Raw genomic sequence first — 18980 nt, 5'->3', positions numbered from 1 at the left:
AACATCAGCACTGGAACAGCACCTTTCTGACGCTCCCCTAAAATAACGAGCAGGGAAATGGAAGAAGGCCGTAATAGGAATGTGGCCATCCCGACAAATCTCTTGTGAATTGGGGTGGAAGGGGAGGCTCTGCTAAGGGGACATCCCACCTACACAGATATTCGCTTATGGGGAAAGCAGTTTCTTCCTGTCTCAGGATACTATCCCTTCCCTGGAATTTTGCAGCTCCTGCTCCATATGCCTACGCTGCGCAGAGAGACCTTCACACTGTTTGGAAAACCATTGCCGTAAAGAATACTGGAATCGATTTACTCCAATTTGCTGCAATGTATCATACAGCGTTTTCTATAGCGTCAAATGCAATGAATGCTGGAAATGATGGCAGGGGCTGGGTCCAGTTGCCGGCCTGGTGCTGGGATCCTGAAGTTGAAGCCTTTCAAATGCTACAAGAGCAAAGCCCTTTCTGAGATCAGCCATGAAATTAACTAACACATTTCCTTAGGAAATTACTGTTGTTAGGAAATGGGTGTCCAGCGGTCAGAAAGCTAGGCAATTGCCTTTCTTTGTCTAAACATGCATATCTTTGTGTAGAATATTGGGATACCCCCCCCTTCACAGATCAGATACATTCCCCTTTCCTTTTCTAGCGTTCTGGGAATCTTCAGATTATAAAATATATACGTGGGAATCTGTGGCCCTCCAGATTCTCCTGAACTACATATCCCTGGGCATTGGCCATGCTGTCTGAGGCTCATGGGATTTGTAGTCCCCAACAGCACCTAGAGAGCCTTAAGGTCCCCACCTTGATTAATACGCTGACAGAAAATACTTCAGTAGCTGCGCACTTGGTGAAACAGATATGGACAGGAGCTCCTTCTTCTCCCTGCCTAACCCAAGACAAGTAGAAAAGAATAGCTGGCGACTAACAAATCTTTCGGGTGACATTACATTTTATGTATCAAAGCACGGAAAGTTAATCACTGAAAAATGGAACCGCTATCGGGCAGCCTCTCCATCTTCTGGACTGCCTCATGAATATAATGCTGGCCTCTGCACAATAATGGTTGGCGACACAGCACCAACGTCTTCACACAAGACAAAAGGAGGGTGATTAATTACTCTTCCTTTTGCTTTCTTTATTTTTTATTTTTTTAATAAAAAAATAATACAAGAGAGAAACTGTAATCTCAAAGCTGCTGCTTTGTGCATTGCTCACGACACACAGAAAATCTCCCAGTAATTCCATCTAGATGAGAGCTTTCTAAACTTTGCATGTTGTTGACACACTTTTTAGACATGCATCATTTCGTGACATAATATTCAGTTTTACTTGCAAACCAGCATCCAGGCATTTATTCTAACTGTGGGTGTTTCCCGTTGAGCTTTCGTCTTGATTCGTTTGCAAGGAGATCCCACAATATTTAATGAAGGTTCATTCTGATTTGTTTGAAGCAGGGTTAGGTGGTGGTGTGTCAAAGCATCTGTGACTCCACAGATTCCGGTGCATTTTCCTGCCACTTTCCTTACTGCAAAAACGTTTGGGGAAGAAGGACTGTTGCACAAGACCTCCCGCTCTGCTAGAATTGCACAGCTTGAATTTGTCAGTACGTGGCTGAATCTCAACCAGACCCCTCCTGCCTGCCTTCTTACTTACAATGAGTCCAACAGGTTGCTCTGGCTGCGAGTTTCCTCCTCATTATTCTCAGTTTTGCCCCTGTAGAACTCAGCAGGGAGGAGGATGGGGAGAATAGTACAATTAGCTGGCTCTGCCTGCCACTGGCACTGACTCCAACTGCTGTTGGGCTCCTTGCCTTCCCAATGGGCACTAGGAACCACTGCTCTCAATCTGTCCCTCACAGATTGCTCTTGCTCACCTACCTAGCATATGGTCACTGACTCATAAGGAATAGGGAAGATCATGATTCAGGTATTAGGCAATGTCTTCACATCCCCCCCACCCCCACCCCCACCCCCCAGTCGTTCTCCCCTATTATTTGAACAAGCAGTAATGTTGGCCTTGGCCTTGTTTCATTAACCACCTCTAAGAAAAAAGCAGTAGCAAGAGCAGCTTAGGCGTTGGGTGTTGATGGTAAACATATATTGAGGGTGGTCATTTTTTATTCAGTCTGTCCCCCTTAGGTACTTCCTGTCTGCAACAATCTGCACATTGTTTAAATTATTCCAATTAATTTTTTTGCTCCATAATGTTCAAATTATTCCAATTAATTTTGTTTTCAGAATCACCGACTACAAGGATGGCTGCAGGCAATATGGCCAAGTACTGATTGCTTTCCGTACTGTGAATACGCCTCATTTCCGCTTAGAAGTTCATGCTCATAATGATCTGCAGTTGATTGTTACAATAAACCCAGTCTTGAAGAATGGAAAAGTGCTTCCAACTAATTTTATAACTAAGGCAATATTCTGACTTCTGATAAATCAAAAAGCAAACCTTCCATCAGGTGGTAAGCAAGGAGGTTCTTTCCCCAAGAATGTACAATTCTCAACCTAAATTAATTTAGCCAAATTGGGGAAAACTTCTTCACTGTTCCAGCTTCTACTTCTACTCTCATTTGGTTAATCTCCACCCCCCCCCCAATTTCTATACAAGCAAATATAAAACAGCAAACTCTGATCTAAAGCCAACAATTTAACTGGGTAAAAATAGCCTAAGAGCAACAATACAAGAATATACCAATAGCAAACTCGGGTGCTAAGCTGCCTCCAGAAGCCAGCTTTATTATCATTATTTATTTATTTACCCATACCGCGCCCCATCTGGCTGGGTTTCCCCAGCCACTCTGGGCGGCTTCCAACAGAATATTCAAAATACGATAAAACATCAAACATTAAAAACTTCCCTAAACAGCATTGCCTTCAGATGTGTTCTAAAAGTCAGATTTTTCGCTCTATAGGATGCACTTTTTCACCTCCAAAAATGAAAGGGAAAGGTTCGCGTCTCCGCTCCTCCACATGCAGCTGCTGGGTGACCTAGGGCCAGTCACACTTCTTTGAAGTCTCTCAGCCGCACTCACCTCACAGAGTGTTTGTTGTGGGGGAGGAAGGGAAAGGAGATTGTTAGCCACTTTGAGACTCCTGAAGGGGAGTGAAAGGCGGGATATGAAATCCAAACTCTTCTTCTTCTTCTTCTATGTGCGCCCTATGGAGTGAATACAGGCTTTCGCTGAAGCCTGGAGAGAGAGAGGGGTTGGTGCGCACCGACCCCTCTCGCTCTCCAGGCTTCAGGAAGCTATCCACAAGCCTTCAGAGCGCGGCGGGAGTTCCCGGGGCTCCAAAGGCTTGCAGATTGCAGCCCGCAGCCCGAAGAGCACAGCGCTGCACACCCCGGGCTTCGGGCAGCTATTTGCAAGCCTTCAGAGCCCGGCGGGAGTTCCCGGGGCACCGAAGGCTTGCAGATTGCAGCCTGCAGCCTGAAGAGCGCAGCGCTGCACACCCCAGGCTTCGGGCAGCTATCCTCAGTGCTTGCCGCCACTCCCGGACCTGTTCTGGGGGCTGTTGTCGCCCCAGCCCTGCAGCTAAAAACGAAGCCGTGCGCAGCCTCTCCTGGCTGGAGAGGTTGTGCGTGGCTAAAGAGGAAGCCAAGACAGCCAGCGGGATGGATCCCGCTGGCTGTCTTGGCTTCTTTCCTCTTTGGGGCTGGGGGAAAAAAATAATTTCATCTCTTTATTTCCCCCCCAAAAAACTAGGTGTGCCCTATGGTCCGGTGCGCCCTATAGAGCGAAAAATACGGTAGTTGTTTATTTATTTGACATCTGATGGGAGGATGTTCCACAGGGCACGCGCCACTACCGAGAAGGCCCTCTGCCTGGTTCCCTGTAACCTCACTTCTTGCAGTGAGGACCAGAAGGCCCTCAGAGCTGGACTTCAGTGTCTGGGCTTAATGATGGAGGTGGAGGCGCTCCTTCAGGTCTACTGGGCCAAAGCCATTTAGGGCTTTAAAGGTCAGCACCAACACTTTGAATTGTGCTTGTAAACGTACTGGGGCAGGGCTGGGCAGCAGAGAAGTTGGGGCTGTGTGATACACCAGTGGCGCCAATCTGGCATTCCCACTGGTGCATCTGGGCAGCCTTGACCTTGAGCACCAGCGCTGTTGGTGCTGAGAGGATGGCTCTGCCCTATCACACCGGCCTCTGCTGGAGGCATGTTTTCTTGTGGGCTTCCTCCCACATAGCCTTTACAGAAAAGATGATGGGAGCATCTCCTAGTGTGTCAAAGGGCACTTTCAATTGAGGATAAGACGGGAGTTTGGGCTAGGGTGGGGATGCAAACTGAAGGGCTATCTGTTGCAAGCCCAATTTATAGATAAAGAATCTTAAGAAGGCGCTTTGCAACTGTCTGTCCACAGCAGAGCTCTTGAACAGCAAGAAGAAACTCTGGGCACATCAAGAACAGAGTCAGGGGAACCAATTTTTAGGGGAAATTAAATTTGCCTTAATTTGTGGCTGATTTGGAAAATGAATAAAAAGGATTTGGCAAAAAAGAAGAAGAGACAACACAGCCAGTGGTAAGGTATGTTGGGAGTTGTAGTCCAGGTGCAGTCAGTGGGCCACAGATTCCTCACCCTTGATGAAGGAGTTAAAAAGACGCTGCAATGAGTCGCCTGTTTGCTTTGACGTAGAACCATCCCACTGTAATACTGGTTGAAATTAATTGGGCTGGGAATGGCAGCCAACATACTGGGACACCGCTGTAAACCGTGAAAAACACCCCAACTTTGCCTTTTAAGGTATCGTACAAACAGATGAATTGAGCAATTGAGAAAACAGGTTCCAGGTTTTCTTAACCACGAAATAATTTGGGATTCTTCAATTACTTAAATGCTGAACAGGAGACAGGCACTGGAGACTGGCTGAGAAAATTAGGAACATATAATTGGAAAGTTTTGTCTTGGGTAGTTGGCAGCAGGCTTGGGAATAGGGTCCAGGAGTCTGTCACTAGTCCTGTATATAGCAGCAATATGAAATGCTTGCAGAGATACAGTAATGGATTAAGGGTGGGATGCGAACCTAAACCAGCAAATCGGCTTACAATAAAATCTGCAGAGTGCCATGCAAAGCCGTAGAGAGCAAGGAAGCTTGGAAAGAAGGTCTCCATTTAAAGCCTAGCCTTGTATTAGCCATACCACATCGTGTTGCTTCTGTTGGCATAAGAGTAAGATGACAACAAAAGGGTGAAATTACGTTACAGGTGTATATCAGTTTTAGATCATTCGAACTGTTAGCACCCTCAAAGGATTCTGGGAATTGAGGTCTGAGGGTCCTGAGAATTTTGTTAGAGAACTGCAGACCATTCACAGAACTGCACTTCCTAGGATTCCCTGGGATGAGAGAGCAAAATTATATGAGTTTAACAAATACTACCAAGATATTCATGGCCAAATGCCTGTTGCAGACCACATCACGTGCATATTTCTGCATTTCTGGCCACGTGAACTTGCTCTCAGATGGCCAAATAAGCACTCCATGTATACTGTAGGTTCTTCCCCAAGTTATATTCGTTTTCTCTGCCACCCAGGAGGCAAATTTATGTCTAGTTTGTTTTGTTGAGTGGTTAAAGTATTGTACTTGCAGACTTGACAGGAAAGGAGATCTAGGCTTAGACTTTTGTATTTCCACTGACACTTTTGCAAGACAGGATTATTATGAATCATAAGAATGATACCATAAAAAGTAACTTTCTGCATTACAGTCATGTGCAGAGGAGGTTTCAAAACACAACATCAACATAAAGCATTCTTAGTTTATGACAGTGCACCTCCTTAGTCTGTCATATATATATTTTTAAAGTGCGGGAACCGAATTAATATTTATTGTTTTAAAGAACACAAACACGCAGCAAATGAACTCCTCCTTAACTCAGATGTTTCAGTTGTAAACATCAAGTATAAATGCTATGAAGAGCTACAGGTGCTACACGCATCATGAGTTGAGTGACAGATTGATGAACATTTATCACAAATTGTTGTTCCTTGAGCACTTCAGCTTTCGAAGCCAAAATATCCCCAACCATCTAAAGTGACTTATAGCAATGCTTTTATCTTTTGAAAATCTGATTTAATAAAATCTATATGTCTTGATAACTGTACTTAAAACCAACACCTGTCTAAAAATATGGCTGCAAAGAAATTAATGCAACAATATACAAATATGAATCATTTATATAGGCTTCTATGGATTCAAAGCCAAAGCTCATACCAACCTCCCAAAACCAGAAAGTAGAGATCAACATCTTGTTGCATTATATAGCAGGGAAAGACAACATAGCACCCTCCAAATGTTGCTGAACTGCAACTCCCATCATCCCAAATGGCTATGTTGCCTGGGGATGACAGGAGATGTAGTCTGACAACATCTAGAGGATACCATATTAGAGACCTCTGGGTTACAGCTTAAAAAAATGTACATTCTCATGTCTGTAATGCAGCACACCTATTCTGCAACAAGCTATTCTGTCCTGATATTGTGTTTATGCTAATTCGGCTAAACTCAAAGTCTAGGAGAAATTTAGGTTGTAGTACTATACTCACTGGGGAATGAGTATGAGTGCATTCCCAGGATTGTGCTGTTAGTGTCATTATCCTAGTGTCATTATACTATTTTGCAATCTGAAACGTTCTTAAAATGTATCAGCTGGATTTTAAGTGTCAATAGGATATATATGCTTCTTAGTTTATTCATTAAAGCTGCCAGTTTTAAATTTTGCATCCTGATGTTGCATTTCAAGTCCATCAAAACCAGATGTGGAATTGGAATTACAATAGCAATAATCCTTTTCCGCCTAGGGAAAAACTTCCATGACTCAAGTGGCACTGTTTATGACTGAGAAGAACCTTCTGCCCCCCAGATATGCATTTAAATCCCACAGAAATAATCCACTCAAAATATGTGGATGTACCAGGGTTCACTCTTTTGCAGCCAACTGTACTGCACACAAGCCAGGGCTCCCTTGTGGCTTTTATGAGGAGGAGGAAATGTTCCAGATGTATATACAAATGTTGAAATGTAAGTACCTAACATTTCCATAGAAAGCTCCTATGCACCGTATTGACGATTTGGCAAGTGCATTAAGAATTACAAAAATACAGCCTGTGCATCAGATTCACAGCAACAGTGTGAACAGGTAGAGCTCCTGAAAAAAAATGGGTTACTTATACCAACTTGCTAAAGGTGAGTAAAACAAGGGTCAAAGTAAATGGATCTGCCTTTTTAAGTGACTTGCAAACAAATCCCACCTTGCACCTGTAGTTAAAAGGAGAGGTTATCTTTCTTCCAAATTACTTTCTGTCTCCTCTACTACAGAAAAAGGATGGTCCCAGTTTTGTGAAAAGAAATCAAGTCAACGCACACTGCAGCAACAACTCAATGAAGCAACATTAATTTCTACACCAAGTTGCAAAGGTACTGGGCGAATATGGTACATAAAGATGGCAGTTGACCACAAGAGGAGAGGAGAGGCTAGATAGCAAGGCTGGAAGTAATGCTTCGTTTATAAATTATAGGAACATAAGAAGCTGACTTGCATACCAAATCAGGCCACTGGTCCATCTAGTTCAGTACTGTTGGCTATGACTGGCAATGACTCTCTGCTGTTTTCAGACACCAGACATTCCCAGTCTTACCTGGAGATTCTGGGAATGAAACCTGAGACCTTCTGCATGAAAAGCAGATGCTCTACCACTGAGATACTATTCATCCCCATATCAGTAAGTTAGTGTGAGAAAAGTACTATCCCCTTTTCCAGCTATGGGCAGTTTTTTTTACAGTGATAGCACAATCCAAATCACTGGTGCAGCCCTAGTTAATTCTGATGCATCAAATCAGCCTGCAAATTACTAATAACAATGAGTTAAACTAAGTCATTGTTTCTCAGTAAAAGGTAAAAAGGTAAAGGACCCCTGGATGGCTAAAGCCAGTCAAAGGCGACTACGGGTTGCGGCACTCATCTCGCTTTCAGGCTGAGGAAGACGGCGTTTGTCCGCAGACAGCTTTCCAGGTCATGTAGCTAGCATGACCAAACTGCTTCTGGTGCAACGGAACACCATGACAGAAGCCAGAGTGCACAGAAATGCTGTTTACCTTCCCGCCACAGTGGTACCTATTTATCTACTGGCACTGGTGTGCTTTCAAACTGCTAGGTTGGCAGGAGCTGGGACAGAGTAACGGGAGCTCACTCCGTCATGGGGATCTGAACTGTCAACCTTCCAATTGGCAAGCCCAAGAGGCTCAGTGGTTTTAGACCACAGTGCCACCTGTGTTTCTCTGTAAATCAGTCCATTCCACAGACCGTTTAAGCATTAGGCTAATTGCTACCACTTTTCTGTATAATAACACAGATGCGATCACATTCATAAGATTCCTGATGAATAATATTCCAAAAGCAACAGATTAAACTTAATATATTGTGAAATAAAGCAGCCATGTATTGTGGTAATCATTAAAGTAAAAAAATAAATAGATCACAGATTTGGGTAGAAAAATTGACATTAACTCCCCCGCCTCCAAAAATTCTTCTTAGGAATCTCGGTAGGCAGCCAACTATGGAACCACCCCAGACTTAGAAAAGGAGGACTGCCTGAGGTTATAGTTATCCATTGGAATTTCCATTATCTTACTGTTTTCAGACAAATAACAGATCCCCTAACCCCCAGTGCCAAGAACATTTCAGGGTTTGTATCTACAGTACTCCTTTGCTTTGAAGACGCCAGCAAAACAATCATCTAAAGGAAAACATGTTTGTGTTTCGGCAGCACTAATAAATGCCAGAGATAGAGAACCAACACCTTACTTCTTCTGGACACGGATGCAAAGGCCTACGATTTCCAAGGTAGAGGAAAAGGTGGGTTCACAAGAATCTTTATTACAATATGTACCTTTCCCCCTTAAAACACAGGGGTTTGATGCCCTCTCTCTTTATGGCTATAAGACTAAAGAAGAAATAGTTGACATGGTGCCCTACAGATGTTTTGGGACCTATATTTTTTAGAAAGGGAAGTACCAGACATTCTCGATTTTGGAGACTATGTGGCGTTAACCGCCTCTCCAAAACTACAAAAGTAGACCGACACAAACAAACAGCCTTTGTGTTTCTTGAAGAGCTGTCTTCTCCATGCCACATGGCAAAGCATTTCTTAAACTGGAGGGAATTTCAAAATACGTTTTGCCACGTGTCATGGGAGAGGACTCAAAAAGACCAATTGGGTTTACGTAAGAATCACAGTGATTCTAAGGTCAATCTTTAGAGCCCAGCCTTTATTAATTAATTCCATGTGAGGCATCTATCAGAATACATTTCAAGATAGCAGCAGAGTTCAATGCGGTTCAGAACAGAAGAGAGAGAAAAGGGTAATTCAAATAAGGTCCTGACATTACTAAAAATAAGTGCACGATAATCTCTTCTTCTAAAGCTCATAGTACCTAATAAGTGGAGACCAATCTCTAACTTTCATGCTTGGTCTCAATTTAATAGAGAAGGTTGTCTTCATTTTTATATTCTTCCTAGTTCTTAATTGAGAGAGTTACGGTTCCTCAACATCAGCTGGCTATGGTTGTGTTTGCAGCAATACTTAGAGAGCCTTTTTCCAGATTGTTTGAAAAGATGTCATCCTCAAGCACTTGGAGATCTGTTCCATAATACAATATACATATAAGTGGAGAAGTTCTTTCCCCCTAGAGAGGGGGAGTGAGAGAGAGCACCTATGGAAGAGCTCTTAGCATCCTACAGTTTCACCAGCAGATGGTGTCCATACCTGGACAAATTCAGTACCATCTAGCCAACAATTTACGGCCACGCTAGATGTAATGTAATGTCGGAGTTCCATCACTGGAGCTCTTGGAAATCTTGATAAAGCCAAATTCTTGACTGTGGAAGTGTCTAACAGGCTTTGATTGAATGTGTTAAATATGCCTCCTCCAAACCTTCATACCCAACGCACAAAGGTCTGAAAGGAACACGAAATGTGCACACCAGGAGACAGGGAATAGGGCTTGTGTGCATCAAGTTGGCATATACACACTGTATTCTCTCAACATAAATTACACTGCTAATTTGAATGCAGAATGGTTGATTTCCCCCACATTTACAGATGGGAAGGGGAAGCTAAAGTTCATATATATGAAACAATTTCATATATGGTTGCAGCAAGTTATTTAAGCAAAGTATTGGAGATGGGCAGATTTACAAGAATGTAGGAATATGCTGCAGCGGCTGACTCGACTAATTATGTACGTGTAAAGGAAGAAAGGCAGAGAACACATGTATCTGTGGAAAACTGGACCCTCTACTGAAGGTTTTGGAAGAACTGCTTTTAATGTATTCAAGATGTGACAGTGTGTCGGATTCGAAGTTGAGTAAGTGTTTTTTCCAAAGCACACAAAATGGGCTTCCTTCGCATTTTATACAGAGGGAGCCATGCTGTCTAGCCCATGTGAACTGCCCCTTAACCCAGAGATCTGGGGCTAAGCTGTGGCTATTCAAGGGTAAGGAAATGGCACCAGCCAAGATTCAGAAGCAGCCGCCTCTGCATTCCTTTGTATATTCCTGGATTAATTCCTGGCACTGAGAAGAGGTCGCAGGCGGAAACCCACTGAACTCTTGGCTCAATTTTTTGGCTGTAGCCAAGTGGAGGGGACAAGAGTGAAAAGGGGGACAGCTCTCTTGAGAATACTGCAGATCTACTTTCTGAATTCCAGGCCCCTACCTGAATTTGCATGGAATTTTTAGTAGCCCCTTTATTACTACAGGGTATACAGAAAATCATATATTCCATCTATAAGCCAGCTCTCACCGACCTGCTGAAGATGTTTAGGACTACAGCTCCCATTATCCTCAACCAGCATGACTTGTGACTTAGTCCGATACTCTGACCCCTGCAATCATGTTGGCCAGAAACTGAATTCTGGCTGTTCTGTAATGATTTCCCACATCCTTATGTCTATTTCCCACAATTCTAGCTGTAAAAGGTACAGGTAAAGGACCCCTGACAGTTAAGTCCAGTCGCGAACGACTCTGGGATTGCGGCACTCATCTCGCTTTACTGGCCGAGGGAGCCAATGTTTGTCTGCAGACAGTTTTTCCGGGTCATGTGGCCAGCATGACTAAGCTGCTTCTGGCAAAACCAGAGCAGTGCACAGAAACGCTGTTTACCTTCCCACCAGAACGGTACCTATTTATCTACTTGCACTTTGCAGTGCTTTCAAACTGCTAGGTTGGCAGGAGCTGGGACTGAGCAACGGGAGCTCACCCTGTCGCAGTGATTTGAACCGCCAACCTTCCGATCGGCAAGCCCTAGGCTCAGTGGTTTAGACCACAGTGCCACCCGCGTCCCTATATTCTAGCTGTAGGCTTCCTCAAATTAAGCTCTGCAATGTTTGAAGGAAAACACACATGCACACACAAATGTTAGATGGACCAGGACACGGCAAACACATCTTCTCTCCCAGCTTCCAACAAGCATCAGTCTTAAGCAAAGTCCCATCTGGTAAGTTCTTGAGTCACCTCAAGGGATTTAATTAGCAGATCCATCACAAGCGGTATAAATAATGACTAGTTTGTAGATGCTGCAGACATCTCTTGATCGCTTAGTGAGCAGAAGCATTAACAGGGCCCATCTGCTAGAAAAACCCCTTCAGGATTGGATATTGTATTTGACAAATTGTTTCAACCACAGCCATATTATCCCTAGGCTCCAGCAATCAGGTTTTATGAAGGACTAACACACATCAGTAGCAAAGCCATATATCAGATAAGCAGCTAATTTCATCAGGGTAGCCATAAATAACTGTCCACTCTCCTGCTGGCTGCAGGGCACCTCAATATAAAGATTGCTTACATTAAGTCCTTTAACATGTAGGAGAATACAAGAGGCAGCTTTTTAAAACGTCGCTTTCTGAGCTTCCAAAGTTATGTTTAAGGAGCAAAGGAAAACAATCTGGATTGCATAATTTAATTTAGAGGATGTCAATGAAAGCAGTGCCACCCCTTTGTGCTTTATGTTTTGTTCTTAGGCTGTGTCTACACTGGAGATTTTGCTTTGGTTGGTTCAATAATGGTTTTGTGCAACGTCACAACTGGTCAGTGTTCAAATGTTAGTTTTGACCAATAATTGTGATTTTTAACCATGTTTCTGCCTTTTTAATGTTCTGTATTTTAACGCTGTATTTTAATGTACTCCTACTATTATTTTGACTTGTAAGTAAACAAGACCGTGCATGTAGTGCTCTTCAGGCATCCTATATGTATTGAATAGGGACGGCTCATTAACTGGAGGAGACATCAGACAGGTATTCCTCTACTCAAAAGCCTAATTTCATTTGGTTGTAACCAATGGTGGCTTTGGTTTGAGGGGGAAACCTATTACACCCCCAAAAGTCAGGGTGCTTGAGGTCTGCCAATTCCCATTATGTACTACAGTTCTCAGTGTAATAGCCCACTCTGTTTTGGAGAGTCTCCCAACCTCCAGATCAGCTTTCTATCATGGCCCTGGAGTCAATTTCCCCTTCTTCCAGGGGATGAGGGGAAGGACTCGAGTCAGAAGGAGAACTGCATGAAGGGCCAGCTCAAGACATTTTGCCACCTGAGGCGAAGGACAAGGCGACACCCTCCCCCAAGGCACATACAGGTAGTTGAATCTCTCTCCAATACTGCTGAAAGGACAGTGTATTCCATTGCACTTAAGGGCAGCAGGCGAGCACAGTGAGTACAGGGCAGGCCACATGGCACTCACAGCTCTGGCCATTCCCTGCATCTTCAGCATCAGCCACCTGAGGCAGCAGTCTCACTCTGCCTCATCACTGACTGCATGCAAGGCCACACCCAGCAGCACTTCTGCAAGGTGAGGCTCTGGTGCCAGTGCCCTAGGACTGCCATACCTCAGACTCAAAGGACCCCATCCCAGAAGCCCCAGTGTGACCAGAGGCACCTTTCAGTGAAGGTGCAGCTTGCAACTGAGATCCTGATGCTGCTTCTCAACTTTGACTGTTTCTTAAGCAACAGCAGATCTCTGCTCTCTGCTGGTATTCAGCCTGAACCCTGCACAGAGCAGCCTAGCTGCAGGTGACCTCTCATAGAGGGCATACAGGATTAATTGAATTGGTGGGACTGGTGAGAACTAAGTGCCCTAACTTGTGGAAGCAAAAGCAATTCCCACTAACCACCATTAGATAAGAACTGTTGATTTGAATTTCTGGATGCCGATCAGCGCAACTCTGAACAAACAAAGTCACAGTGACATCTTGTGTTTTGACAGTGAAGTAAGACTGTCCTATGCACTCTACATGTCGCAATCTCACCCTTGGACGTCACTGTCTAATATTAGGCATGTTGATTTGGGTTGGCATAGCTGGGTGCTCTGGTGAACAAAATGTCATGTCAGTGATTCATAACCTCTCCTGAGCTATTATCAAGCATCACTGGCTGCCAAGCAGGGTCAGCACCCACCACCAATGAAATTCCACAGGTCGTGACATCACAGTCAGTATGTTCCAACCCCAAAATACTTCCTTTTCCAGGGTAGCAGCTCACAGGATTGAATCACAAGGCTACAGGTTACAGCTTCTATCCTTCAAAGATCAAAACGAACTTGCCGGGAACAAGAGGAACATAATGAAACACAGCTGGTTGTCTTGTGATGTACTTTAACACAAAGGAACAACATTTCACAATGCGATAAGTGTTAGGTGCATTCATTTGTTAGCTTGAAAATCATAAATTAAAGCTGTCATCAGGTATGACCCGATTAAAGCAGTCGTAATTGATAATATTTTTGCTTCTAATTTCTACATGAATATTTTCATTTTGGGGCTCATCTGCAATTGTTAAATCATCATCTTTTTTGGTCCTGCAAACATACATCACAGAATAATTCCTTTACGTGCATGAATGCTCAGAACACCTAAACAGAATTCATACATTTTCCTCCGTTATTAAATAGAAATATATATTCCTGATTCAGGATTTTTGAGAAAGTTGCAAACAGTCTGTAAGAGGAATAGAGCTTTTTTGGGATTCTAAATGTTGGTAATAATATACTGGACAACACTTTATTGCACTGTTATATTTCTTAGTAAGAGACCACCCCCAACAGTGTTAATTGCGAAAGCCAATTGCAAACCAATGATTTGATGCTTGGATACAATTTTTAAAAAGTGATCTCCTTGGTACATTGTTAATTGTTTAATGGTTCAGTGCTATGGCTAAAATCAAAAAGAATTGTGCAACTAATTCTGTGTCCAAGGGGCTCCTTCTATTGTAAGTAGTTCCACACTTATGAAACTGAATTAGGGTACTTCCCAAGGCAGATTTTGAAATTGCATGAGAAAAATGGAAAACTCCACTGGGCATCCCTAATACCTTTTCTAGAGATGTTTCCTTGAGCAGAATCCAAAACCAATATTGCATCTGATTCAAAATGTTCACTAAAACAAGTGAGGCTGCAGGATCAGATGATGTTCATTATTAAACAGACTAATTGAGAGCTGTGTGCAGGTGGCCTCTTGAACTTCTCTACCCTGTTTGTAGGCAGAGAAACTAGGAGGAGCATTTCACTAAATTTCTCCAGGTGAGGGACAAATTCTCCAACAGTTTCTCAGTGGCTGGCGCTCATCATTAGTGGTAATCGTAACAAAGACCCCACCACCACCCCCTTTAAGGTTTTGTTTTATGTTAGCTCCTTTGCTGACAGCCTGGATCTGTGTCTGGATGTGGAATTCTTCTGGGACATCAGTAGTGGAAAATGGTGGTTGCTCCAAAAAGTTGGTGGATGGTATTCAAAGACACCTTATTTCCTTATTTGCTAGTGGCAGCAGCAATTGTGTTCGAAACCACGCCTGCCATTTGCAGGCTCCACAAGCATCTTTCTGTGGGAAGAAAATGGAGGCCAGCACAAAACCAACCAAACAAACAAAATGATGAGGAATATTCAGAGGAATACTTCCCTAAGGTGACAGAGACTGAGAAAAATGAAAAACCACATCCATTTTCTCCGGGGGGGGCGGGGGCGGATTCTTCTGAGAAATTTCATCTCAGTTCTACATTGATGAAGTCATCACAAGGATATATGTATATGCATCCACAAAGCAGACTTTGTTTTGATGCATGCAAACATTTACTTGGTAGTTTCCATCTAGAGAGGAATAGGGACTGGTGGTGAGGTAGCTGACCAGGAGGTAAATTAAGGAGGGATAAATAGCAGCAGATAAATAGCTGCAATAGTCCAGCAGAAAAAGATCAGGACTTTGAAGAGGGAAATCTGATTTCAATTCCACTTACAAAGCCACGCAGATAGTGTTCAGCTCAGTTACTATCTAACGGTTTCTTGAGACGAATAATATGAAAATTACATACCCCAAATATGTTCATAAACCTCAACAATTAATTTAAACTATGCTCATTAAAGAATTATTGAAAGTGGATTATTGATGTACGCATTTCATTACAATGAACCTAAGAACCCCATTGCTAAGTGATGGACAAGCCAATCAGAGCGCAGCTTTGGCTGCAAATACACAAACACCGATGCAAAGCAGACCTATCAAAATCATGGCACAGGCTGAGTGCAGATGCCTTGTGCACCAAACACACAAACGGTCTGTGGGGACCAAATGACAGGCCAGACGAAGGGCTTGTGTAGTTGCTCTACCGATCCGCACAACTTTTGGAAAGGTAGCCAAATGAAAATTTATATGTGATTTATTATTGTGTTTTTCATACCACTGCCACCCGGTTTCAGGTTTCTTCCAGTTTGGGATATTTATTATGGTTGGTTTGCCCAAGTGACATCTCAATGAGCTGGTCTCAACGCAGCTGTTTCAACAAAAGAAAACCAGATGTACTGTCTCATCCCTTGCTGATAGAAAAAGCTCATTTTCCCTCAGTGACCCCGTTCCCAATGTCCCTTCTTGAAAGGGTGAGGGAGGGAGAGGGAGGAAGGGAGGGAGGGAGGGAGGGAGGGGGAAAATGAATTTATTGACCTACAAGGCTGACATTTAATCTTGGTTGTTTTCTTCTCATGTTATTTTAGCCACAGTCTTGTAGTGGCTTCGTAAATACCCATGGGAATGGCTCCAGTCATGTTGCCCATCAATCTCTAAGGCTACAGCCAGTAAAATTCTGTCATTCTAAATTTGGGCTCGAAACTGGTTTAGTAGCTGGAGATATGGGCGAAAGGAGGAATCAATTTTTGGAGTATAAATTTTAACCAGAACATCCAACTTGCTTTCCCATTCTCCACAATAAATAAATAAATATCACTGATGATCCTGAATAGCAATCTGAAGCCTTGCTGGACCTAGAGTCTGATAGCCTGAAACGATAACAAACTTTTCATCTGTTTATGAACTTTGTAGCATAATTACACCTTTCTCTTTCTCTCTTATGTGACCACACATAAAAGGGCAAAACAAAAAGATAAGTACAAGTAATTCCCCCGCAAACCCAAAAGATTCCTAAAATAGAGGAATCACTTCAACTGAAAAACACATACAGAATAATTTTAGTGCATTAGGTTATGTTATAAATGCATCTTATGTTTCACAGTGATACAAGAGATACCAGAGATTTCTGGAAGTGACTTAGTCAGATAGTTGGTTAAATGAATCAAGTGAGATCATGTGGCTTACAAAATATGTTATGATTGCATAAAACAATTATAAAAAAGACAGGGTCTGCATTTATTATTTTAATGAAGGCATTGATTGTTCTAATAAAGGTACCAACAATTATATTAGGCAACACTTCCTTTTTTTCTTCAAAACTCTTGTTTGTAAAATATAAATGTCTGCAGATATAATTGATTAATGAATGAACCAACACCCTTTTTCTTTACTTGACTAAGAATTGTTTGCTTGGGTATCAGCCCTAAATAAAAGCATGAAGAGGAGTTTGGATTTGATATCCCACTTTATCATCCCGCTTTATCACATGAAGCTTTGTTGTTATGCTGTTAATATATTTTGCATCATCATGTAGTCCACAATTTGATCCATTTGGCTGGCCTATATGCATGGTCTCTCTCCCCCCCCCCCCACCTATGGCTGACCCGCCTTTCAGGGGCCCTGTTGTCCGATGTGACTGGAAATGGAAAGATGACTTACAACCTAGTTTATTTGTTTTTTTCCCTTGGGTGAAGAAGGATTTCCCCGACATCTTGTTGAAAATGATTTTTTCCCATTGCTTTGTCCCTGGGGATTGTGCCATCTTTTATCAAGGCCAGACAATTTCTATTTCAAGCAGAGCCCTTGTTTAAACCAATTTTATTTTTATTTTTTTGGTCTCTTGTTCTAAACAGCTCTTTGCAACCAGCCAGCCAAGATACCTTCCATCTTCCAACTGGAAGAGAAGCATTCTTAGTGTACATCTTAAGGCTTGTTTCCAATAAAATTTGTGGTCTGAAGCCTTTAGTCTGCTGTATATGAAATGTACCAACATTTAAGACGGCTTCACATAGACCTTTTGGGGTCTGTGGGCACACTTGCAAACAAGAAAAACTTATGGGCCCCACATGCATGCCCAGGACCCTGCCAGAGATCTCCTACCTCCTTCCCAAAGCCAGGCAAGCAGCCCTCCAGCTTACAGGGGGTACATGTCCAGGGGTCCATGGCTTTACACGTTTTTGCATTTTTTGCATATAGGCATGGACCCACGAAACCTAACCCACACCTAATTATTATTATCATTATTATTATTATTATAATTATTATTATTATTAATATCCTACCCATCTGGCTGGATTTCCGCAGCCACTCTGGGCGGCTCCCAACAGAACATTAAAAACATGATAAAGATCAAACATTAAAAACTTCCCTAAACAAGGATGCTTTCAGATGTCTTCTAAAAGGCAGGTGGTTATTTATTTCCGTGACATCTGATGGAAGGGCGTTCCACAGGGCGGGCGCCACTACCAAGAAGGCCCTCTGCCTGGTGCCCTGTAACCTCACTTCTCACAGTGAGGGAATTGCCAGAAAGTCCTCGGAGCTGGACCTCAGTGTCTGGGCTGAATGATGGGGGTGGAGGGTTCTTAATTCTAAGACCGTTACGTATAATGTCCGGGTTCTTGCATTTAGTCAGAAAGGAGATATCATTCTGTACATTTTCAAGTTTCTTTGTGAGGTTGATGGACTTCCATTTCATGCGGCTCAATGTGGCGCCTTCTATGATTCTCGATTCAGGTAGGAAGTCGTGTTGGTTAGACACAGTCAAAATAAATTTTAAAATAAAAAAATTGTCCAGTACCACCTTAGAGACCAACTAAGTTTGTTCTGGGTATAAGCTTACATCTTTAAGGTGCTACTGGACAATTTTTTTATTTATTTCGATGGGGGTGGAGACGCTCCTTCAGGTATATGGGGCCGAGGCTGTTTAGGGCTTTAAAGGTCAGCACCAACACTTTGAATTGTGCTCAGAAACGTAGGCTTATTGCATATTGCTATGAGTTTGGGGGTATTAAGCTGGGTGCCAGACCTCTTGAATCCCTAGATCCACTAAGTGTTATAATTTAACCAAGGCTTCTAATTTTTGGAAGAGCCAGGCTAGCCTGCTGGTCAGATGAGAACCTGGTTGACGAGCCATTAATGGGGATTAAGGGGCTCCATGCAAGACAGCAAATAGGTTGGGCTTCGCTCAATAGATAAAACTCGAGTTTAGAGTTGAAAGTGCAGTGATAGGACCCAGAAGCAAAGCAGCAAGCAGCAAGAGAGAGAGGGAGTGAGGGAGGGCCATGCTGGAACTCTGCCTGAATCCAAGGCAAATAAGACCCTTTTTGAGTGTTAATGCCGTGAACCCCTCTATCATAGTCTCAGGTCCTATGTATGTATAAATAAACCATATATCATAAAGACACCCACAGTCTCTGACATAGGCACCGACTCCATGGGGCCTGAGGGGGCCCGAGCCCCCTCAATAATTTTTTTTGGGGGGCTCAGCCCCCCCAATAATCTCGGGCGCCCCTCCAGCAGAGCGCCGCCGCC

At 43.1% G+C, this 18980-nt stretch overlaps 2 protein-coding genes across 3 annotated transcripts in view; one reads left to right on the top strand and one right to left on the bottom strand.

Annotated features, from left to right (window-relative positions):
- PPM1L (protein phosphatase, Mg2+/Mn2+ dependent 1L) overlaps positions 1 to 18980 on the bottom strand; it is a 176900-nt gene that overhangs the window by 24120 nt on the left and 133800 nt on the right. The gene's annotated exons all lie outside the window — the stretch shown is intronic.
- Positions 1 to 18980, top strand: part of B3GALNT1 (beta-1,3-N-acetylgalactosaminyltransferase 1 (Globoside blood group)) — a gene marked incomplete at its 5' end in the record, with an annotated part of 70043 nt that overhangs the window by 45405 nt on the left and 5658 nt on the right. Inside the window, one exon of one of the 2 annotated variants that reach the window (XR_014168267.1) lies at positions 2239 to 2753. The exons of the other annotated variant lie outside the window; for it this stretch is intronic. Of the gene's footprint in view, positions 1 to 2238; positions 2754 to 18980 lie in introns of those variants that run through there. 2 annotated transcript variants of the gene reach the window in all.

This window comes from Podarcis melisellensis (genome assembly GCF_964234715.1).
Source record: "Podarcis melisellensis genome assembly, chromosome: 5".
NCBI classification, from domain to species: Eukaryota; Metazoa; Chordata; class Lepidosauria; order Squamata; family Lacertidae; genus Podarcis; species Podarcis melisellensis.
Note: the sequence above shows the minus strand (reverse complement) of the source record. Positions and strands in the feature narration are given on the sequence as shown.